Source organism: Telopea speciosissima, unplaced genomic scaffold (assembly GCF_018873765.1).
Source record: "Telopea speciosissima isolate NSW1024214 ecotype Mountain lineage unplaced genomic scaffold, Tspe_v1 Tspe_v1.0104, whole genome shotgun sequence".
Taxonomy (NCBI): domain Eukaryota; kingdom Viridiplantae; phylum Streptophyta; class Magnoliopsida; order Proteales; family Proteaceae; genus Telopea; species Telopea speciosissima.
Window position 1 is genome coordinate 18,883 of NW_025317440.1, and position 25,310 is coordinate 44,192.

Consider the following 25,310-nt stretch of genomic DNA (forward strand, 5'->3'; position numbering starts at 1 on the left):
GGTACTTCTTTAGGATTGAAGTTGCTCGTTCTTCCAAAGGCATATATCTCTCCCAAAGGAAGTATGTTCTGGACCTGCTTTCAGAGACTGGTTTGTTGGGTTGTCGTCCTTGTGATACTCCTTTGGAAGCTAATACTCGTCTGCAAGAGAAAGATGCTACTCCCGTTGATAAGGTCCGTTATCAATGGTTGGTGGAAAAATTGATTTATCTCTCTCACACAAGACCAGACATTGCATTTGTGGTAAGCCTTGTCAGTCAGTTCATGCCTCCGTACTCCAACCATATGGATGTTGTTCTTCGTATTCTCCACTACTTGAAGTCAGCTCCGGGAAAAGGAATTCTCTTGTCCCTGCATGATCATCTTCGTATTGAAGCTTACACAGATGCAGACTGGGGAGGTAATCCTGGTCAAAAATCTACCTCAAGGTATTGCACGTTTGTTGGAGGTAATCTTGTCACATGGCGTAGTAAAAAATAGAATGTAGTGGCAAGATCCAATGCTGAAGCAGAGTTCCGTGTTACGGCTCAAGGAATTTGTGAGTTATTGTGGCTTCAAATTTTACTCCAAGATCTTAGTGATTCTGTTCATCGTCCTATGGTGTTGTACTGTGACAATAAATCAGCAATTAGCATTGCTTACAATCCAGTACAACATGACCATACCAAGCATATGAAGATTGACAGACACTTCATCAAGGAAAAGTTGAAAAGTGGACAGATTTGTATACCTTTTGCAAAGTCAAGTGATCAACTTGCTGATGTCTTCACTAAATGATAGAGTGGAAAGATGTTTCATCGTAATTTGGTCAAGTTAGGCATGTCTATGCACCAACTTGAGGGGGAGTGTTGAGTAGTCAAACCCGAAAGGGTATATTTGTCTTTTGTATTCTTAAGTTGTTTAGTTGGCTATGTGGGTTTTAGTCCCACATCGCTTCTTTGTAATTCTGTCCTATCTTTTCGATATTATAAATAAAAGAGCTTGGGGTGATCATTACTCACTCAAGCATTACATCCCATCGTGTTCTGTTAACACCCTTAGAGCCACCTCCTCCACTATTGTTGATGGATCTTCCACCTCCGTTTGGCTTGATCCCTGGCACCCCCTAAGGGTCCTTTATAATGTCTTTGGGCCCAGGTCGATTTATTCTTCTGGCATTCCCAATCTGCCCCCCTCCATCATTTCTCAGGGCTCTTGGTCCCCCCCTCTCTCCATCCATCTATTCTATCCTAGATCTGGCCGTCCCTCCCCCCCTTCACCCCCTCCCCCCCAACTCACGCGGATAAGGTTATTTGGCATCCCTCCTCCAATGGCCTCTTTAGCTCTAGGAAACTCAACACGACGGCAGAAAAAGAGATAATAATAACTTGGTCCCGAGCATCTACCATTATACCTACAATGATCGGCCATACAATTGCTATTCATAATGGCAAGGAACATTTGCCTATTTTTATAACAGATCGTATGGTAGGTCACAAATTGGGAGAATTTGCACCCACTATAAATTTCCGAGGACATGCGAGAAATGATAATAGATCTCGTTGTTAATTTAATAAAAATTTAATAAAGTGAATATAGGTCTTCGTCGTTCATTGAGGGAGGTGAACTTATGATAAAGAAGATAAAAAAGAATACTACTTAGAATTTTGTTCGGAACCCTGGCCCCTTTGTCCCTTGGCACAAGTTAGTCTGGTTCAAAGGCCACATCCCTCACCATAGCTTCACAGTTTGGAGATCCCTTAGCCTTTGCCTCCCAACCCAAGCCTTCCTTCTCCACCGAAACATCCCTGTCTCCCCATGCATCTTTTGGTGGAATAGCCACGGGACACAGCCCATCTCTTCTTTGCTTTCTCATTTACCTCCACCATTTGGGAAAAAGCCTCTACGACCATTTGGTCCCGTTGCAGGAGACCCCTGGCCTTTGATAGAGAATGGCTCTGATTGGATATGACATTCACTGGAGACACTATCTGTGACATTGTTGGAAAGCTTGTATTTGGCTCCGCTATTTACCACATCAGGATGGAAAGGAATCTTAGGAGATGGACCTCCAACTCTAGATCTTTTGAATTGATTTGGAAAGCCATCTCTTTCGATGTTTTCTCCAAGCTCAATTTTATCCCTCATAGGTCCATTTTTTATACCCCAAGGAACAAACATATTGTTGTATCCTAGGGTCTTGATATTTCTCTCTAGCAGCCTCCAACCTCTTCTTAGGCAGTCTCAAGGTTGAGGCTTTTGCTTCTCCCCCCTCTCTCCCTCCTCTCCTCCTTTGTATATTCCCCCCCTTTTCTCCCCCCGCCCCCTCTTGGGGTTTGGTATTAGAATTTTCTATTCACCAAAAAAAAAACTTTTTGGCTGTGTTTGTTATGCTCAGGATACTCAGTCGCCTAGTAAACTTGAGTCCCGTGGCCTTTGCTGCATTTTCTTGGGTTATTCTCCTTCCCAGAATGGTTACAAAAGTTACTAACCCCTCACCCGTCGTATGGTGGTGAGTTTGGATGTTATTTTCCATGAAACCCTTTCTATTATCCCGCTACACCTCTTCAGGGGGAGAGTTCCAGTGAAGATGTGTTGACTCTTGGGGCCCCTCTTGAGGCTCCGGTGTATAACCAACTTGAACCTACTACTCTTGTTCATTTTCTTGGGTTATTCTCTTTCCCAGAAGGGTTACAAATGTTACTATCCACCCACCAGTCGTACGGTGGTATGGATGTTATTTTTTATGAAACCCTTTCCTATTATCCCACTACACCTCTTCAGGGGGAGAGTTCCAGGGAAGATGCGTTGACTCTTGGGGCCCCTCTTGAGGCTCCGGTGTATAACCAACCTCAACCAACTCCTCTTGTTCCTCACATGCCGTCTAATGGAGAGGATCTTACACGGGGAGACCTTGGATATTGGTAATGATGCAGTTCCTGTTCAGGGGGAGCTTACTCCAATCCAGAAAACCATTGGAGAATTTCAGAGGAGAATCAATGACGCCAATCTCAAAATATATCAGAGGATGTTCCAGAAACAAGCAACTTCCATCTACTGCAGCACCAATAACCATCCAGTTGCCTACTCTGGATCCAGATCATCTTCCCAGTCTAGGTCAAAACGCTTTTCCTGAGTTACCTATTGCTCTTTGCAAAGATACTAGGACTTGTACTCAGCATCCTATATCATATGTTGTCTCCTATAATTCCCTTTCTCCATCCTTTCGTGTATTTCTGTCTTCTCTTTCTTCTGTTCATATTCCCCAGAATTGGCAGGAAGCTCTTACAGATGGAAAGTGGAAGGTAACAATGATGGAAGAAATGAGAGTCTCACAAAAAAATGATACATGGGATCTTGTGGTTTTTTCTCTAGGGAAAAGACCATTAGGATGTAAATGGGTGTTTGTGGTGAAACAGAAGGTAGATCGCACTATGGATCGTTATAAGGCACGGCTGGTGGCAAAGGGTTTACTCAGACATATGGGACTGACTATTAGGAGACCTTTGCACCTGTTGCAAAATTAAACACTATCATAGTGCTATTATCTTGTGCAGTAAATCTAAGGTGGGATTTACAACAGTTAGATGTGAAGAATGTCTTCCTCCATAGAGCTTGAAGAGGAGGTATATATAGATATTCCACCTAGTTTCTCATGGACAAAACTAGCGGCAAGGTATGTAAATTGAAGCGTGCTTTATATGGGTAGAAGCAGTTACCTCGTGCTTAGTTTGAAAGATTTCATAAGGTTATGGTTTTCATGGGATATAAGCAGAGTAATGTTGACCATACTCTGTTCATTAAAAGGAATGGTGATAAAATAACCACTCTCATAGTCTATGTTGATGATATTGTGGTGACCGAGAATGATGGTAATGAGATCAACAAGTTGAAGATTTTCCTTGACCGTAAATTTGAAATAAAGGATCTGGGAAAGCTGAAGTACTTTCTAGGGAGGTTGCTCGATCTTCAAAAGGCATCTTTCTCTCTCAAAGGAAGTATATCCTACATCTATTGTTTGAGACTGGGTTGTTAGGGTGTCACCCTTTTGATAAACCTATAGAAGCTACTACAAGGCTCAAGGAAAAAGAGGGTGAACCAGTTGACAAAGGTCGCTACCAGGAGCTGGTGGGAAAACTTATTTACCTCTCTCATACAGGGCCAGACATAGCCATTGTCGTGAGTTTGGCAAGTCAGTTCATGCATGATCTTTATTCCTCTCATATAGATGTTCTTCGTATTCTTCGCTATTTGAAGTCAGCTCGAGAAAAGGAATTCTTTTATCTCCTCATGGCCATCTACGAGTTAAAGCGAATACTGATGCTGATTGGGTGCTGGATCTTCTGATAGAAAGTCCATATCTAGTTATTGCTCCCTTGTAGGTGGAAATCTTGTCACTTGGCATAGCAAAACGCAGATCATGATGGCAAGGTCTAGTGTTGAAGCAAAGTTTCGTGCTATGGCACAAGACATTTGTGAGCTGTTGCGGCTTAGAAGTTTATTGTAAGATCTTGGTGCTCCTGTCTGTCTCCCCATGATGTTGTATTGTGACAACATGGCTGCTATTAGCATTGCTCACAATCCTATTCAGCATGATCATACCAAATATGTTGAGGTTGACAGGCACTTTATCAAAGAGAAAATGGAAGAAGGACTGGTCTGTGTTCCTTTTGTGAAGTCTACAGATCAATTGGCTAATGTGTTCATTAAGGAGTTAAGTGGTAAAGTCTTTCATCCTATTTTAGTCAAGTTGAGCATGTTTAATATTTATGCTCCAACTTGAGGGGGAGTATTAAAATATTGTAATAGTGAACCGTAGGGGTATTTTTGTCTTTATTTATATTTTTCCACTGTAATGACTCTAATTAATAGAGTCGGTTATACGAAGGCAATTATGTAACTTCTCTCTCCCTTCTTCTATTATAAATAAAGAGGCTTGGATGTTCATTAACACATCCAAGCATTGAGCTCTAAATCTCTCCTGTTAACTGCAAGAGTGAAGAAATATGATGACCTTTATGAAAAACTTATTACAGAGGAAGGGGAAAATGCGATTTCTCAGATAGCTAAAATAAGAGAAAGGAAGAATAGAGATTTGGACCATGTTAGATGCAGTAAGAGCGGGGATGGTAGAGTACTAATACGAGATGAGGACATTATGCAGAGATGGGGTGAATATTTTTACAACTTACTAAATGGAACTACCTTGACTGATAGGATGGGATTCAGAAGTGAAGAGGAATAGTTTTGAAGCCAACACATGTCATGGACATCTACTACGAGTTGGCGAGGCTGAAGTTAAAGAGGCCCCACGGAAAATAAAGGTAAGTAAAACACCGGGACTGGATGAGATCCCAATTGAAGTGTGAAAGAGATTAGGAATACAGGGGGTATCTTGGCTAAGTTGTTTAACAAGATTTTGAGTACAAAGAAAATGCCAAATGATTGAAGGAGAAGCACTGTAGTTTCAATTTATAAGAATAAAGGTGAGAATTGCAATAACTATTGAAGCATAAAACTAATGAGTCATACCATGAAACTATGGGAAAAAATCATTGAAGCCCATCTAAAAAGATAAACTGATATATCGGAGAACCAATTTGGCTTTATACAAGGGTGATCCACGACAGAAGCTATTTACCTTCTGAGGCTTATGGAAATTTTTAGAGCTTACAAAAGGAACCTCCAAATGATCTTTATCGACCTAGAAAAGGCCTATGACAAAGTCCCTAGAGAGCTCATGCAGCATGTCTTAAGGAAGAGAAGGACCTCAAGTAACTGTGGATATAATAAAGGACATGTATGAGGGCATGATGACAAGTGTCAGAACTGTAGAGAGTCAAAGTAGTGAATTCCCAATTACAGTTGGGTTACACCAAGGATCAGCTTGAAGCCCTTATTTGTTTGCACTCATAATGGATGATTTAACCAGGCACATCCAAGATGAGGTTCCTTGGTGTATGCTATTCGCTAATGATATTGTTTTGATAGATGAGACAATGAAAGGGATTAATGTGAAGCTAGAGTTATGGAGATCAATCTTGGAATCAAGAGGATTTAAGTTAAGCAGAACAAAGATAGAATATATGATGTGTAACTTCAATCAAACCAGGGGAGGTGATGAAGTGGTGAAACTTGAGGAGCAAGAGCTACCACAAAATGAATGTTTTAGATATCTAGGGTCAACCATTTACAAAGAGGGTGATACAGAGGATGATGTTTCCCACAAAATTAAAGTAGGATGGATGATGTGGAGAGATGCATCGGGAGTGCTATGTGACAAACGCATGCTTGTTAAGCTTAAGGGGAAATTCTACAGGATAATAATAAGACCAACTATGACATTTGGGGTAGAATGTTGGACAGTTAAGAAGAGTATGATAGATACGATGAGTGTAGCGGCGATGAGGATGTTGAGGAGGATGTGCGGCAAGACCAGGAGAGATAGAGTAAGGAATGATTCTATTAGAACCGATTTGGGAGTTACACCAATCCAAGACAAGCTCCGTGAGAGCCGCTTGAGGTGGTATGGTCATGTCCAACTGAGACCCATGGATGCACTACTAAGGAAGAGTGACTAGATTCAGCTTGACGAAGCTAAAAGAGGAAGGGGCATGCCTAAAATGCCTATTGGAGAAGTGGTAAGAAAGGATATGCATGTGGTAGGGCTCGATTCTAGTATGACCGCGGATAGAGTTGTTTGGAGGACAAGGACCTGTGTAACCGACCCCTTGTAGGGGGATGTTCCTAGGATGTTGCTTTGACTACTGCTTTGACTACTGCTTTGACTTCTACCTTTACTTATTTTCTTTTTACTTCCTTTTACTCTTTTTTACTTCTTTTTATTTCTCTTACTTCTATTACTGTCATAGCCTCTATCGGATCCATGTAGTTGACCCCATTTAGTTGGGATAAGGTTATGGTTGTTGTTGTTGGGATCTTGTCTGGGAGGTGTTTAATCTGAACCTAGGGCTTATCTTATCTATCCCCTCATCAGTTTAGGTGGAGATGGCCCAAGGGTATATTAAGACACATCGAAGGTCCCAAATAACTGATGTGGGACTATACTTCTATAATTCCCAACATCTCGACACTCCCCCGCACATGTAGCTTCGGCATACCTGGCTTTGCATATGGATATACATCTTGAGGAGGACAACAAACGGACGTGGCTCTGGTACCATGTTATAGTCGTTTATCCTAAAAGCTCAAGCTTTTAAGTAAGGGGCTACAACAATGTATATCAACACACAACACCAAACACCAATCCACATGGCTGCAGCTATTGGAACAACCCCCACTTTACAGTAATGCGTAAAATCAACTTAATGACACCCCTTTAAATATGCTATAGATGATGCAACTACCATTAAAGGAACTTGAAATCAAGGCAGCCTCCCAACCTGGTATTCCCCATAACTCAAGAGATTACAAAAAAATGTCTCAATCAAAATAACTATTCTAATTAACTACAAACTACCACTAGGCCAATAATCAACTTAAATCTTAGGCAAGAAGATTTCTGCCTACTGATGCACATTAAATAACCCCACGCTTCCTCCCCCCGCCCCCTAACCCACCCAAAAAAAATGACCTATGGGCCCCCCAGGTTTAAAAGGGACGAACACCTGACTGGATCTGTTGAAATGGGTGCAAGGATGTTCTTCTCTGCATCAGACCAGAGGTTTAACCCAGAAGGACCGTTTTTACAGATATGACACAAACCAAACAACCATTCAATGTTCCAAACTGTTGAAGTTCTCTAGCTTATTAAAACTTGAAGGCATGACATTCAGATGGAAAGGCACGTATTATAATTTCCCAACTGTTGACACCCAACTCTTCATCCATTTTTGTCCTCCTTATTCAGCCTGCATGAAATGTTTAATAACACAATTCTGGAGAAAAGTTTCCCTTAACACCTTGCTCCCAGGGCAGAAGGACATTTCCTTGTTCATGTTCCAAAAAACCTATATCTCATGATATTATAACTAATTCAACAATTATACATGCTCAAAAGTCAAAACAGCTAGAACTTAATAGATTTCACAACAAAATGATGGAGATGGCATAGCACCATTAGCTCTTCATTCTCTTGAGAGATGAATCATGCAGAGAGAATAATACTGATGTAAGGTACTAAAGCTAGTGTTAAGCAAAACTCAGAATTAATGATGTGAAAAGAAATATGTGGGTGAAGTTTTAAGGTGACTAAGTGTCATAAGAGAAAGAGATGATTTAATACTAACATAAGGACTCATTGATGCAGTTATATCACCTAAATGGATTTATTTTATTGGAACGGCTTTGGGTTATGTTATGTATGTGATGGGCCTTTAATCCAATGGGTTTTGTTTGTAAATGGACCACTTTAATGGGCCTATAATATGGGTAGAGGCTAGACATACGGGATTAGTTAAGTAAGCGTTTGAGTCAATTTCCTTCATTATTTTAGTTTCCCAATCAGTTTATGTTACCTTATTAGTTAAGGATTGGGTTAGGTTATTTATTTTTTAGTATTTCGAGTCTTCTATATAAGATTGTAAAGGGGTCCAGCCTTGTACACGAATTTGATTAATGAGATTTTGGCTTGAACCTTTTCTTTATTCTGTGAGATTCAGATCTGTTGTGAGGATCGGAAGCCAATAGTGGCTGATGGGATTTCCGTCTAGTTCCAAGTGAGATGCCTGGTCCATATCCTTCTATCCTTTTTCCATTCTTCTTCTTCATTATCGATCAAGAAAATCAAGTTATTAAACAAATTCTTTCTCAGGTTATATGTATACCATACTTGATTGAATCTGAGTTTTCTCCATTAATAAACCATAGAGTTCAGATCTGATCATATATCCAGTAACTGCCCCTTCATGCTTTACTGATCTATGGTTTCAAAATTCAATTATGTTTCTGTTTTCTTGGAATCCTACTTCAGGTTGTGTTCCTTACCGTTTCACCTAAAAGCTTGAACTGTTAGGGAAGGGCAGCATCAATGTATACATCAACAGGTTGGATTCTCAATTTTATCTTATTTAAAAGATCAGATTTTATTTTCTGTTTCAGATTAGTATCTATTTCTGGAATCTATTGTGGTTTTGATCTTCTTTCGTTGGCTGATTTCATCCCGTTATATGCTGTTACCAGTTACTGTTCTGGACATCTGTTTCTAGAATCCTATCCCAAGTAGAATTAGTCCATAACTCCAGATCTGTCCATTTGATTTCAATCATATTTTTTTTATGAGGCGTGGCGTTGCTCACTACCATATTTTGAGATATTTATTTTGTTGTAATTAAACTTTTGATGTAAATAGTTTTTTATTGTAAATACAAGTTACGTCAGTGTAAAGTGAAAAACAAACATAATCTTGTTATGTAAATATATATCAGTTGCAGATAACCTGATACGAGAATCAATAGTTTATATAATATCATTATTCTTTCGCTGCCTCTGATTTATTATGATTCTCGACTGTGGATTGTGAGTGTAAGATACCGCATCTGAGATCCTGGCAGGTCTAGTAGGATATTGGTAGGTATCCTAGTCACATCTCTGGTCTTATAAGGAGTCGGGTGTGACAACTTGATTTCACAATCACGTGTAGGATTAACAACTGCCAGCCAAATTCCCATGTGAGGAACCCAACATCTTGGTGGGTGGTGATGCCAAATAAGAATATATCTTGGAATTAAGGTTCTGATGATGTATCCTCTTACATTCTTTGAGGTTCCCATCAAATATTCTCCTAATAATCTTTCAAAGTCTTTTCTCCTGTCTAAAATCCTGAACAGTATATAGATACCATATCAAATACTTCACTTCTAAATCTTTACTTCTTCTTCTTCTTGTGTTTTCTTTTCCCCATTTCTAGAAATCATATTGTTGAATGACACCAAAGGAACACAACTCCTCAGCCTTCAGAACTGAGATAACACATGATTGTAACACAACTACCCTATCCCAGAACCACTGCAACCTGAAGTTGACAGCGAACCAAAAAAACTTCCTACCTCAACTATTATTTACAAAAGGGATGAGGAATCTTCACGAACAGGAAAATCAACAAATGTTACAGAACTAACACATAGTGGAAGACTCTACCACCCAAATTTCTAATGCCTTTTGAATTTGCACAATATTAAAGGTTGTTAACAAAACTGGTTTGGAGAATAATGCTTGAATGATCAAAGACAGACCCCAAGCTCTGTATTTATAATAAAGAGTCAAAATTTCATGGACAGAATTGTTCCTAACATAGCCGAGATGGCTGTACATAAGATAGAAATAGTAAAAAGTCTAGAATACCCCCCACGGTATTTTGGCCCATACACTCTGATACATCCAAGATTCACCGGACCAATCAGCGGCTGCCACGTGTCACCGAGCGACCCGCTCCAGAACCAAGGAGAACCAACCGGGGGTCCCACCCGGGCGCGGCCTGCACCCAGGCGCGGCCTCACCCAGGCGGGCCACACCCAAGCGCGGCCTCACCCAGGCGCGGCCTGCACTCGGGCGTGGCCTCACCTAGGCGTGGCCACACCCAGGCACGGCCTCTCACCCAGGCGCGGCCTGCACCCAGGCGCGGCCTCTCACTCAGGCGCAGCCTCTCACCCAGGCGCGGCATCGTAGACGCAGACGTGATGTACACGGACATCGGGGCCATTCGTCTATGACCCAATCGTGTCACTACAGATTCACGTCACCACCAGGACTCTAGGCCACCGCTTAGAAGCCACGTCACCCAGACGAATTCAAGCACCAATGACGTTATCACCACACGCGGGTATCTATCCGCCAAGGATCTTGATACCACCAGGACACTCCCTCCCGCGGGGAGATGGCCAATCAGGATAGAGCCCCATTACCCAGGGCCTCTATCCACTCAACGGCACACTTGCCATCAAACTGGGACTCTCCACACCGCCATACACTACTATAAAAGGCAAGGTACACAACCCCATTGCGGGAGATCAAAACTCATATTGAATAATCACTATTCATCTGTTTGCTCAGGAGATCTAACTTTGGCATCGGAGAGCCCCAGGCCGGAACCACACCGGTTCTCTCTGTTGACCCCTTGGTCCACTTGCAGGTGACGGCACTCGCAGGACCGCTCGACGACTTCTTGACACAACAGATTGGCGCCATCTGTGGGAACGACGCTAGCCATTACAGCTACTAGCTCGCTTCCATATACATTCAATGGCACGAAGGAAGACTACCACCACCAACAACGGATGCTCTCGCCGCAGAGCCAATGACCAGGACCATGTCCCTCTGGAGGAAGAGATCCCCCTTAATGACCAGTTTGCGGTCGACGAGCCCAACAATGACGAGGCAGACGATGTGGTGGTGGAGGTGATACCTGACCCCAATGCTCCAGCCACTGTGGGTCAGATCAACGACCTGCAACAACAGATCCTCGATGAACAACGACTCTTTCGAGAATACTTGACACAGCGTGCGATGTCTCACCGCCGAAGGACGTCGCCATCAGCAAGGGTGAAGTCCGTACCTCGACAAGAGCCGAACCCTAGGAGATCATCTCCCAGGGGCGTGGGATCAGAGAGACTTGCGCAACGGGCAACCCCCACTCCGCAGCGGGGGGAGCCTTCCCAGCGTCCCAGGAGAACAAGAGACCTCTCGCCACGGTCAGAACGTGGGAGGACACCAACACCCAGGGCGAGGGTGCCTAGCCGCAGAGATCGGTCCGGAGGTCTGTGTTTGACGGACGACTTGAAGAAGGTCACATACCACGACGAAGCCGGACCTACAGGGAGGAAAGCCCGTCACCTTCACGACAGGGTTCATCACGACGTGACCATTCACCATCCCGCCAACACTCAAGGCGGGAGGGGACATCCAGGAGAGAGCGTGAACGGGGTCGCAGCGAACGTCCGGCCAGGCGTGAGGGACAGACACGGGACGAGGAGCTCGATCGAAGACTCAGCGACCTGGATGAGAAGCTGGAAGGGCTGAAGAAGCAGACCAAAGGCGAGACACATTCCGTACCTGGACAACACCCATTCTTGACAAAGATCATGTCAGCCACGCTACCTTCCAGGTTCCGACTACCCACCTTTAAACTTTACAGTGGTACCACTGACCCTAATGACCACATCAACTACTTTAATGGCATGATGACGCTGTATGGTGGGTCGGACGTGGTCTCCCGTCGGGCATTCCCTGCATCCCTCAAGGGAGCAGCCACATCATGGTTCTCCAGGCTACGACCGAGATCTATATGCTCGTTCGCAGAGCTATGCGAACAGTTCGTCACCCGCTTCCAAAGCAGTGTCAAGCAGAAGAAGACCACCGTCAATCTACTGAACGTGGTACAGAACCCAGGGGAATCTCTCAGGGAGTACGTTAGCAGATTCACCAAAGAGTCCCTGGAGGTTCGAGACTTGGACGACCAGACACAACATGCAGCCCTAGCAGGAGGCATCAGGGACCTGGACCTGATCAAGGACCTAGCACGTCATGAGACCAGGACTATGAAAGAGCTCCTGGAGCGGTGCAACGAGTTTGCAAATATGGCCGAGGTACTACAAGCTAGAATGAAAATAATCGAGGCCAAGCAGCAGGACAACAAGAGGTCAGCACCTGATGACCGTAAAAAGGTAAGAGGTCGAGGATAGAGCCAAGGATTTAAGTCTCGGTATCGGGTATCGTATCGGTCAGGCGATTTTAAGAGACGTATCGTATCGGAGATACGTATCGATCGGTGCAGAAACGTATGAAAATGATCAAAATACACATGAAAATACACTTTTGGACACAAAAAACAATATAAACAAGCAATTTGTGTCATATATTATGCATATATACTAAGAATTGTGAATAATCAATAACCAGACAAGTGCAGCACTTTGAAATTGTTATAAAAGATTAAATGATGAAATTCTTTACATATAGAGTCACTCTATTGCCATGAAGAATGTCGGGGTGGATCAAAGTCATGTCTGTAAGGGTCTTTAACAATAGGAGCGACTAGGATGATGTTGTGTACTGTCCGAACATAAGCACAATCGAGCCCAGTCAAAATACTGATGGTAGTGACTCTCCCACTCATAGTAGAATCGTGTGTACTGCTCTGGAGTGGCTAATGTCACGACAGCACTAGGTTGTGCTTGTGCTTGATTCTCTCCGTATCCATAACTTCCATACCCTACAAAAGCCCCATGTCCATAGCCTGAAGAAGAACCTGATGCATAATGCCCATGGCCTGATGAAGCACCAGCATAATCAGAACTAATGCTAAGTGATTCCATGCCACTCATAAGCACATCACTATCATATGGATTGTGGGAGCACTTGGCAGACTTGCCCTTATGCGGCTTCCGCGAGTAAGTTTTATGGCCAGCAGGCTCAGCACCATGATCCATATCTTGGGTAGTATGTGTGTATTCTGCCTCACATGTGAACTAAACCCCAGCACAATGTTGTGAAGCCTCATGGCCACCACCACTACCTCCAGCACCACCACTACCTCCAGCACCATGGCCACCACCACTACCATCATCATCATCGTCATCATTATCATCATCATCATCATCAGCAGCAGCAGCAACAACAGAACCACCACCACCATCACCATCACCATCACCATCGTCGTCTTCATCCTCATCATCAACATGTTGTTGAGTTCCTCCATACGGATGACCTGACCTCGTCCTCCTGACTAAACCTTCTTCAGAGCTACTTTCATTTTCTTCAACATTAGGACAAGGATCTTGTGATGGTGGCTGTGTTGCATCCTCATCCATCTGTTGAATGATGCTCTCTATCACTGGATCAGGTTTGGTTGTCTGGCGATCCTCACTTAATTGATCCATCACCAATACCTTATCGGTATCTTCTATCCATGCTCTAACTGGATCTTCATCGTCAAGTAGGTGGTTGATGTCGATTGGGTTGACATCTACATCATCTCCTTCTCTTTCCAGCTCTAAATATTTAAGCTTCAGCTTCATGTTGTAATGGACATACACTAGCTTCTCCAACTTTGAATAACTGAGACGATTCCGGGGTTTGGTGTGTATCAACCCGAATGTACTCCAGCTACGTTCGCAGCCACTAGAGGATGCCGTCAGGGATAATACTTGAATTGCAATTCGGGTTAAGTGTGGAGCACTAATACCCCCATAATTGAGCCACCAATCAGCTGCACAATAATAAATGAAATATTAAAAGACAAAACCTTAAAACAAATTTTAAATGATATAATAAATTAGGTAAACCTAACTTACCTGGGCGTTGTGTGCTCCTAGCATGGATAGCCATTCTATCAGCAAAACCACGAGTGGCCTCCCGAAAATACTTAGCCTAGAGAGGTATTAAAAAAATATATATATTAGTTCCACTTCCACCAATCACTCTATTCTTGGTTTCAATCATTTATACAACTAATTTAGTTCTAACCTCATCCATGGCAAGTGTGGCCTTTGCTACATCTGGCTCCATTCTGTTCACAACATTCCTTAGGGCACGCAATAGATCCGGTCTACACCCTATATCATTGGAGTATTGGATATCCGGATTCAAATAATATGCTGCACATGGTTTGTAATGGATGGTTAGAAACCTAGAAATTCTAATAATAAATAAATAAATAGTAACTTACTAACTACTAAGTGTTTAAAATGAAACCAAAGTCATATACTTATAAGATTACCTGCCCAATGAACATCTTGAACCAACATATTTTCCCATCGATCGGATATAATCTTCAAATACTTCTTGTTTGATGTTGGATTATTCTCATGTATTTTTCTCTTCACACATCCCATGGCATCTACCATCTTACCCGTGGTCTGCTCTTTATCCCCATCAACCTCTCGAAGCAGACAAAAGAGTGGCATCATAACATTATACAGTCGGCCCATTGCAGCCCAAAAATTTGAGGAGGTAACAAGATCTTGAACAAATCTCCCAATTTCAGACCTTGCATAATTGCTAGTCAACCACTCAGTAGAGGTGAACATCTGTAGCAGCCCATGCTTTCGGGAAATGAGGCTATCAATTGCAATGTAATTTATTGCAAATCTAGTTGTTGCAGGCCTCACTAAATCCCCTTGTGTATAACTCCTCATCAATGCCAAAACCCAACTATGGTTGTAAATAAAGTTGGTGATTTTCCTTGCATTACCAACCAACTTTTGGACCTTGGGCAATTCTCCTATGTCCTTAAACATCAAATCTATGCAATGAGCTGCACATGGTGTCCAAAATAAATGTTGCCTCTTTAACATAAGCAACTGACCAGCTTTCTTGAAATTTGCTGCATTGTCAGTTACTACTTGGACAACATTTTCTTCTCCTATGTCCTCCACAACTTCATCCATTAACTTGGACAAGTAGTTGGCATCTTTGATTTCACTAGATGCATTGACCGACTTGTGGAAGATCGTCCTTCCATCATAGTAGATAAGAAAATTGATGATGGATAATCTTGTTGGTCCACTCCATCCATCACACATGATGGTCACTCCATATAGTGGCCACTTCTCCTTGAACCTCTCTACATACTCATGCACCTCTTGGACAATATCATCCAAGTAAGGCCCAGCAATCTCATGAGGTGTGGGTGGCTTAACATTTTTTCCACACCGCTGAATCTCCTTTATTATGGCCTTGAAGTGGGGATCTTTGGCCTTATGTGGTGGAATCATAGAACTGTGGAACCATCTGGAGATTGCTCTGCCTATCCTTTTACTAAGTGTTTTGGGTTGAAAGCTTTCTTCAATCCTCTGTTGGCTAGCATCCCTTGCTCTATAGACATTAGGATCCATGTCTCTGATATCTGGGCTCTTCTTTCTCTTACCCTTACCACTCTTTGTAAACCGGTCAAACATCCCCTTCACACAGGTTGCTCTACTAAGGCCAACAGGCTGCTTACCCTTACTTAGAGATGGACGACAAGAGGAGCCAACACCAATATCTACAGGGCCCTGGCTGGGTCGAGTTGATTGACTTCTAATCAATTGCTCAGCTCTCCATTGTTGCTCTTTTGCTTCATGTCTTGATTGTTTCATCGCCAATGCCAACTCTGGGTCCTCCTCTGCTTCCATATCCGATCCTTCATAATCTTCAAAATCTTCCATCAAATTTTTCACCAATGCATCAACATCATCATGTGCTTGCTTGGATTTTTTTTTGGAATCTCTAAGGTGTTTTTGCATTGCCCTGCTTAACTCTACAGGGCACTGTGTACACTTGGAAACATTTCCATATCCTCCTGCCAGGCTGCCATGTGCTCTTTTTGCCGAGTTACCCCACCTCCAAGATGTTGGGTGTTACAGAAGTTGCACTGTGTATGCCATCTATTATTGTTTATTTTGGTACAATAAGACCACCCAATGTCTTGTTGTCGTGGCATCGTCCTAAATACCAAACAAAAGTAGATAACTATATAAGATATATATTAAACAATATTCAAATCCACACATCAATAATTTATTATTTATACAACTATACAAGTATAGACACACATTATGATGCATGTCATGCATTGCATCATCTTCTTTTATTTACTACCTAGCAAAGTTGCCATAAACAATATTTAAACATTTTTATATTTTCTACAACTAGTTACACATTATTTAATTTTTTAAATAATTAAAAAAAATAACATAATGTACTACATATATGAATCTAAGTCTTTGATTCTATTTCAGCCAATTATACATTTTATCAAACTATAATGAAAGAGTATAGATGGAAAAATCTGATTTTTTACATTTTTTTCAGTATTTTATAAATTCAGAAAATACCCACAAAAAAAAAAAAAATACAGATTTTAGGTTAATGTATAATCTTCTTGGGATGTCATACATCTATACATAATGTACTCCATATCTTATAAACATTACCATTTGTTTAAAAGTTAAGAAGAAAAAAAAAAAAATTTTCATTTTAAAGAAGGAATTTTCGATTTTGGGTAAAAATGATCAAAGAAACATGGATTTGAAACCAAATCTTTGTAAATGCATACAAAGAATGCAATTTCTATGTTTGTTTAACATATTCTCTTTGATTCATACCAAAAAACATACTAATAATCAAAGATTAAAGCAAAAGATTCAAGTTTTTTTCAAAAAACTTACCTAACCCTTCAAGAACAGCTTTTGAATTCGAATGTAGGCTGTTAGATCCACCAAATGATGTGATTTCAGCTCCTCTAAGTTCGTTTTTGGCAAAGAATTGAAAGCCCTCAAGAAATCTTACCCAAAAAGCAAGTTTAAATGTGTTTTTGGAAGGGTTTCTCAAAGCTGGGAAGACCTTTTTTCCGCCTGGACTGCTAGAAATCGAGTTTTGGGTGAAAATGATGAAATGGCCATGTGTTTTTTAAGTTAACGATACATACCGAGACGTATCGAGTCGTCTCGATATGTATCGATATGTATCGGTCGATACATATCGATACATATCGAGACGTATCGATACGTCTCGATACATATCGTTTTTTAAATATAATAAAATACTTTTTTTTAAAAACTCTCGGCTGTATCGATACATATCGATCGTATCGTATCGTATCGGTACGTCTCGGTCGATACGTCTCGACACAGTTGAGACATTTATTTTTAAAAAAAAAAAAGATACGTCTCGGCCTGTATCGTATCGACCACGACCGATACCGAGACGTATCGGCCGAGACGATACGATACGCACCGAGACTTAAATCCTTGGATAGAGCGTCGACAAGAGAAGGGCGACCGCCCATCTGGGAGGACAGACCGTCGCCCAGAGAGAAGTGAGAGGGCAAGCACCCCTGAGTTCACACCACTAAACACCACCAGGTCCCAGATACTCATGCAGATCCAAGACCGTGACCTACTCCATTGGCCACGACCCATGCTAGCAGGACCAGAGAAGCGAAACCCTAACAAGTATTGTCTCTTCCACAAAGAGAATGGGCACGACACAGAGGAGTGCTATCAATTGAAGAGAGAGATAGAACAACTTGTAAGAGCAGGAAGTTTGAACAAGTATGTGAAGGGGAGACGTGACAACCGCTCAAGCCAAGGAGATAGAGGTCGCGACGGAGACAGAGTGGAACCGAGACGAGAAGAAAGAAGAACAGATCGAGAGAGAGACCGCCCAGAGGAGCGGAGAGACGCAACAGAACCTAGTGGCACCAAGGGACCTCTTATCCTCACCATACTTGGAGGACCGGGGTAAGAGTCCACCAGAAAAGCTAAAGCCCATGCCAGGTTCATAGGAGTGGCAGAGAAGCCAAGCAAGATAGCCAAGACTGAGGCGGTGATCGCCTTCTCGGATGAAGACCTAGAAGGACTAAACTTCCCACATGAGGATGCCCTAGTAGTACAGGTGGAGGTAGCCAACCGACTTGTACACAGGGTACTGATAGACACAGGGGCGTCTGTTGACGTACTCTCCTTGGACGCCTATCGATAGTTCGGGTTCAGGGACGATCAGCTCAAACCAGAGCCCACTTACCTCCATGGATTCTCAGGTGCCACCGCCTCCATCAGAGATACCATAGAACTACCCGTCACCTTCGGGGTACACCCTCGACAAGTGACTATCATGGTGAATTTCATGGTAGTCAAGTCCATGGTGTCCTTCAACGGCCTCTTAGGGCGACCATCTCTGACAGCCCTTAGAGGAGTCATATCGCCACTTCACCTGAAGATGAAGTTCTCCACCGAGAATGGGGTAGGCGAAGTCCGAGGAGATCAGAAGAAAGCAAGGGAGTGCTACGCCACCTTCATGAAAAAGAACAATGGTAACACCCGTGGAATGGCACTCTGCCTAGAGAACATAGTCAGTGACCAGAGAGATGAACTGACAGAGAGAAGGGGAAGAGCAGTAGAAGACCTCATCCCATGGCCCCTCAGCCGGGACGACCCCTCCAAGGTCGTACAAGTTGGCTTGCTACTAAGCAAGGAACAGAAAGAAGGGTTTGGACACCTCCTCCAAGTGAATATGGATGTCTTTGCATGGTCGACCTTCGACATGCCGGGAATACCACGTTCCATAGCAGAGCACCGACTACATGTCGACCCAACCAGGAAGCCCATTCAACAGAAGCGGCGTAACTTCGCCCTCGACCGACAAGCAGCAATCAAGGAAGAGGTCGAGAAGTTAAGCCAGTCAGGGTTCATCAGAAAGGAGAAGTTCCCAACCTGGCTCGCAAACGTGGTCATGGTACCAAAGCCAAGTGGGAAGTGGAGGATGTGTGTCAACTACACCGACCTGAACAAGGCATACCCAAAAGATGAGTACCCACTGCCCAAGATCAACCTACTGATCGACGCCACCGCCGGCCATGAGATGCTGAGTTTCATGGATGCCTACTCCGGGTACAACCAGATCCTCATGCATGAGGGTGATGAGTCCTACACCCCATTCCGGACGGACAAAGAGAACTACTGCTACAACGTCATGCCGTTCGGGTTGAAGAATGTAGGGGCCACCTATCAGAGGATGGTCAACAAGATGTTCGAGGAGCAGATCGGGCGCAACATGGAGATATATGTGGATGACATGCTCGTGAAAAGCATCCACGCCAACCAACACCTGACCGACCTAGAGGAAGCATTCATAGTACTGAGGAGGAACCAGATGAAGCTAAACCCTACAAAGTGCGCCTTCGGTGTAACGTCAGGAAAATTCCTGGGGTTCATGGTCTCAGTACGTGGAATAGAAGTCAACCCATCCAAGATCAAGGCCATCCAAGAGATGGCACCTCCTCGGACGGTCAGGGAAGTGCAGAGGTTGAATGGAAGGGTCGCCGCCCTTTCCAGGTTTGTGTCACGATCAGGTGATAAGTGCTTACCATTCTTCAAAACATTGAAGAACCTCCGAAGCCCCAAAGATTTCACATGGACAGAAGAATGCCAGAAGGCGTTCGAAGAATTGAAGGAGTACCTAGAGAGCCCACCACTGCTTGGGCGACCAGAACCTAACGAACAGTTGCAGCTCTACCTGGCCGCCACCCCTGTCGCGGTTAGTACAGTACTGCTGAAGGAAGAAGACAAAGTCCAGAGGCCTATCTACTACGTCAGCCATGTTCTGATCGATGCAGAGACCAGGTACACTAGGATCGAGAAGGTAGCCTATGCATTGGTAATCCCAGCTAGGAAGCTACGACCATACTTCCAAGCCCATACCATCACGGTCCTTACAGACCTACCTCTGAAGAAGATACTCCACAAGCCAGACGTCTCCGGACGATTAATAGCATGGGCAGTGGAGTTAAGTAAGCATGACATCAGGTTCCAACCAAGGACAGCCATCAAAGGCCAGGCACTTGCAGATTTTATTGCAGAGTGTACCCTGTCTGAGATCGAACCAGAGATAGGGGAGCCCAAGGAGAAGGATCACGGATTGTGGGACATGTTCGTGGACGGGTCGAGTAACGCGGCGGGAAGCGGCGCTGGCCTCATATTAATCAGCCCCGAAGGATTCCGTATCCAATATGCTCTCCGATTCACCTTTCAAGCATCCAATAATAAAGCAGAATACGAAGCACTACTAGCTGGACTCCGGGTGGCCAAAGCCATCCAAGTCACACACCTATCCACCTGGAGCGACTCCCAGCTTGTGGTGAATCAGGTGAATGGAGAGTACGAGGCGAAAGATGATAGGATGGCATCATATCTAGCACGTGCTCAAGCATTGATTGAGGGTTTCGTGAAGTTCGAGATGGTTCGAGTTCCCAGGGACGAGAATGCCGCAGCCGATGCCCTATCCAGGCTAGTGCAGTCTATGTTGAGATCCTGCATGAGCCAACGTATAAGGAAAAGCAGGTTAACGAAATCGAGGAGGGACCTAGCTGGATGGACCCTCTACTCAACTACCTCCAGAACGACGTCTTACCAGGAGACAAGGCCGAGGCAAGGAAGATCAGGATGAGAGCTGCAAAGTACACCGTCCTAGATGGGGTACTGTACAAGCAGGGGGCAACAACACCACTACTCTGGTGCCTAGGACCCAAGGGGGCAGAGTACGTCCTAGCAGAAGTCCATGAGGGGATATGTGGAAGCCATATGGGGGGATGAGCCCTAGCCTACAAAATCCTCCGCCAGGGACTATACTGGCCACGAGTGCAGGAGGAGGCCATCCAATATGCCAAGAAGTGCGAGCAATGTCAGTTGTTCGCCCCAGTACCCCATCTACCCACCACCAAGCTGACATCAATCCTCAACCCCATACCTTTTGCCATGTGGGGACTTGACATCTTAGGCAACTTCACCGCAGCACCGGGAAACAGAAAGTACCTAGTCGTTGCGATTAACTACTTCACCAAGTGGGTCGAAGCTAAACCCTTGGCCAAGATAACAGAGACAAAGATGGAGAAGTTCGTCCGCGACGACGTCATCTACAGGTTTGGGGTACCACAGATCCTCGTCTCAGACAATGGCAAACAACCCCAAATTCCAAGCATTCTGTCACAGCTACAACATCGACTATCGGCCTGTATCGGTAGCATACCCACAGGCCAATGGTCAGGTGGAGGTCACCAACAGAACACTACTGGAAGGAGTCAAGAAAAGGCTAGAGGGAGCCAAAGGAAAATGGGTCGAAGAGCTACCAAGCGTCCTGTGGGCGTACCAAACTACAGTACGGACACCCACAGGAGAGAGCCCATTCCGCCTAGCATATGGCACTGAAGCATTGGCGCCAGTAGAGGTCTGCGCCATGTCCCATAGGGTTCTGCACTTCAACGAACGTACCTATATCGACGGACTACGGGCGAACCTAGACTTTATAGATGAGGTCCGTGAGAGAGCACTACTAAGGAACGTCGCCTACCAACAACATACTGCCAGGTACTATAATGCCAAGGTCAAGGAAAGGCTATTCCATCAGGGAGATCTAGTCCTACGGAGGGCAAGTGCATCACAGCCACAAAAGGCAGGGAAGCTGTCAGCCAACTGGGAAGGACCCTACATAGTCTCCAAGCAGATACGTCCAGGGACCTACCGCTTGAAGACTCCGGGGGGCAAGAAGGTAGACTGTACCTAGAACTCAGAACACCTGAAAAAGTATTACCAGTAAAAGCAAACAGCTCCATCAATAGTAGCAATCAAGTAGTAGCAGTAGTGGTAGTGGTAACAGCAGTAGTAGCAGCAATAGTAGCAGTAGACGACATCACTGTTTCAAGGGCAATTTGAAAATTTTCATTCAAAATAAAGAGGTGTTTCAGGAATACTTGTCTTCTTCTACCACTCAATTGAATCACTGCCACTACACCAAGGCTTTACGCCACCACGGAGGCTTTATGCCTAAGGCAACATGCCACCACTGAGGCTTCATGCCTAAGGCGTCATGCCACCACTGAGCCTTCATGCCTAAGGCGTCATGCCACCACTGAGGCTTCATGCCTAAGGCGTCATGCCACCATCGAGGTTTTATGCCTAAGGCGTCATGCCACCATCGAGGCTTTATGCCTAAAGCCTAAGGCGTCATGCTACCATCGAGGCTTTATGCCTAAGGCGTCATGCCACCACTGAGGCTTCATGCCTAAGGCGTCATGCCACCACTAAGGCTTCGTGTCTAAGGCGTTATGCCACCATCGAGGCTTTATGCCTAAGGCGTCATGCCACCACCGAGGCTTTATGCCTAAGGCGTCATGCCACCAACGAGGCTTTATGCCTAAGGCGTCATGCCACCACTGAGGCTCTACGCCTAAGGCGTCATGCCACCAAGGTCCGATGACCGCCCAGGCACAAGGCCACCAAGGTCCGATGACCACCAAGGCACAACGCCACTACCAAAATCCCACGACTATCAAGGGTCATAGGGCACCAATGTGCAATCAACCACCAAGAGACAATACAATCAAAGAAAAGCAACAGCGATCACATAGAGAAGTCATAATAGTTACAACTCAAGTTCAAAAAGGAAAAAGTTCAAGATGTCTACAAGATCGGTACGGCCATAGGGTCAAGGGACCACAGAGGGGTAGGTCACCTCTGACCCAGCAAGAGACATCATGTCCACCTCGAGAAGGCGCGCAGCAGCACCCCCCTCAGGCAGGGCAGCCTCCACCTCTGACACTGGAACGCTCTCCACCACCGCTACACCAGGAAGCGCCACAGCAAACTCAGAGAACCCCAAGACAGAGAAGTCATAATCGGGGGTCACCTCCAGGACATAAGCGGCTAAGTCTCGGACCCCTCCCTCATAGGCCGGCTGAAGCTGCGCCTGATACAGCACCGAGAACGCCGAGGACGCTTGGAACTCAGCCACAGCTCGCTCGCCTGCAGATGCCAGCTCCGCTTCATGACTCCCCCTCAACGAATGAAGCTCCTCCTCCAAGGCAAGAACCCTGGCCGAACTCTCGGCCGCACCAGCAGAGGTCACACGAAGCTCCTCAGACACCTCCAGGAGCTTCCCGGACGCCACCGCGAGCTCCTCCGACGCCCTCTGCGCGTCGGCCTCGGCCCTCTCACGGGCATCGATCTGTCCCTGGAGCTCCCTCTCCACATCATGCAGGGTGCGCTGTATCTGTACCTCGCGAGAAGCGTGACTCTCCAATCGAAGCACCGCCTCAGCAACACGGTGATGGACCTACAATCAACATGGCAAGCGATAAAACACTCTTAGTATAAGTGGAGCAGCGAACATGACGAGACAAAAAAGGGATAACTCACCGAAGCCATATCATGGTAGAGAGTCTGGGCCAAACACGCATCGCTAAGCCTCTGCAAGGCCACCCTCGCGGTAGGGAGCCTACCCCTGTCCACCCACTCCCGTGACACGCCGGCTCCAGCCAAGGTCGAGCCCTCCAGCACACCCAAGGTGATCACCAGGGACTCATCCATCGCGGGAAGATCAGTGGCAGTACCACCAGAGGAACTCACCCCTTTCCCCTTGGAGAGGGGCAATGCAGAAGACCCGGAAGGGGCGACAGATGGAGGCAGAGGCACAGAGCCCGAAACACCATCATCATCAGGAGAAGTACGGGGAAGGACACGTACACCAGAGCTCGTCACATGGGCATGTCCTGGACCACCCTTCCGCTTCGCTCCAACAGCCACAGGCACAGGACCACCAACATCTGTCACTCCAGCAGATGGACCACCCTGAGAAGCGGCCTTCCTCCGTAGATTGCCACGGAGCAAACTGAAGTCCGGACGCATATCCACTGCATAGACCGCCCAACCAGTCAGATGACATATATATTCAAATATAAACATGCCAATCAAGTACAAAAGACAGTGCTCTTACCAGGACTCAGCTTCCAGAGGGACAGGAAGGCCTCCGAGTCCAACTCCTGGACGTGGAATGGATCGCGACCCAGGCACAGCTTGAGGGAGTCACCCTCAAAATCACTCAGCTCAAGCCCCCGGTTGACCCTCTTGAGGTCAATGACTTCCCTAACAGTCCGTAGTGGGCATCGAGGGACCATGGCAAAAAAGAAGCGATCCCTCCAATACTTCACGTTGCTAGTAATCCCCGTGAGAAGCTCCAAAGAGGCATAGGGCCCCTTGAGCACGCGGCGAGCAAAGTGATAACATCCATAATTCCTTTTCTTCAACAAATAAAAGTGGGAGAACAGGGGAACAGTGGCGGCACGCCCCAGGCGGGCGAAAAAGACATAGAAACCCAAGATCACCCTCCAAGAATTGGGCAACACCTGCCCAGGGGTGAAGTGCCAATGCTCTAACACCAATTGGACAAAGCGAGGGATAGGAAGGCGAAGGCCCTGGAGAAAAAAGGAACGGTAGAGACAGATCTCATCCGCACGGTGAGAGAAGGCATACTCGTCAGGTTCAGGAGTGCGTAACACGACCTCAGCGGGAATATGGAACTCCTCACGGAGGGAGACCAAGTCAGAATGGGACAAGATGCTAGCAACATGACCCAACCTATCAGCAGGACTGGCGACTGAGGACGCCGCCCCAGAGGGCCTACGATCCCTACTGGGACCAGAGACACTAGAAGGTCTCACACCCCCATCAACAGCACCGGGGGAGGGTATAGAGGATGGAGTACCCACCGAAGAAGGCGATCCTGGGGAACGCTCCTCTGAAGATCCAACCCCGACTGAAGCGGGGCCAAGGTCACCCGGAAACGACATAAACGACAAGAGAGGAATGGACTACTTACTTGAGAAAGCGATCTCCAAGATAAGAAGCTAGCAAGAAAAATGAAATGAAGGCCACCTGCAAAGTATAAACAGCAGATCCATCACAGACAAGAAGAAGAAAAGTGGAGAAGCATGAGGGTCCATCACACCCACGCCACGGCCACCATAGGCACGGCTTCACACCTGCCGACGGCGGCTACACGCCTCACAGGCGCGGCGACCCAGGCGCGCCTCACGCCCCACAAGCACGGCCACCCTAAGCGTGG

At 45.3% G+C, this 25,310-nt stretch overlaps 1 protein-coding gene and 1 long non-coding RNA gene across 2 annotated transcripts in view; both read right to left on the reverse strand.

The window, feature by feature from the left end:
- LOC122647644 (protein FAR1-RELATED SEQUENCE 7-like) overlaps positions 1-25,310 on the reverse strand; it is a gene marked incomplete at its 3' end in the record, with an annotated part of 81,066 nt that overhangs the window by 18,873 nt on the left and 36,883 nt on the right. The gene's annotated exons all lie outside the window — the stretch shown is intronic.
- On the reverse strand, positions 1,344-7,053 carry LOC122647643. The gene is made up of 3 exons (XR_006330943.1): positions 7,042-7,053; positions 4,049-4,055; positions 1,344-1,636 (listed from the first exon to the last, which is right to left on the reverse strand). It is a non-coding gene; the product is annotated as an uncharacterized LOC122647643 (long non-coding RNA).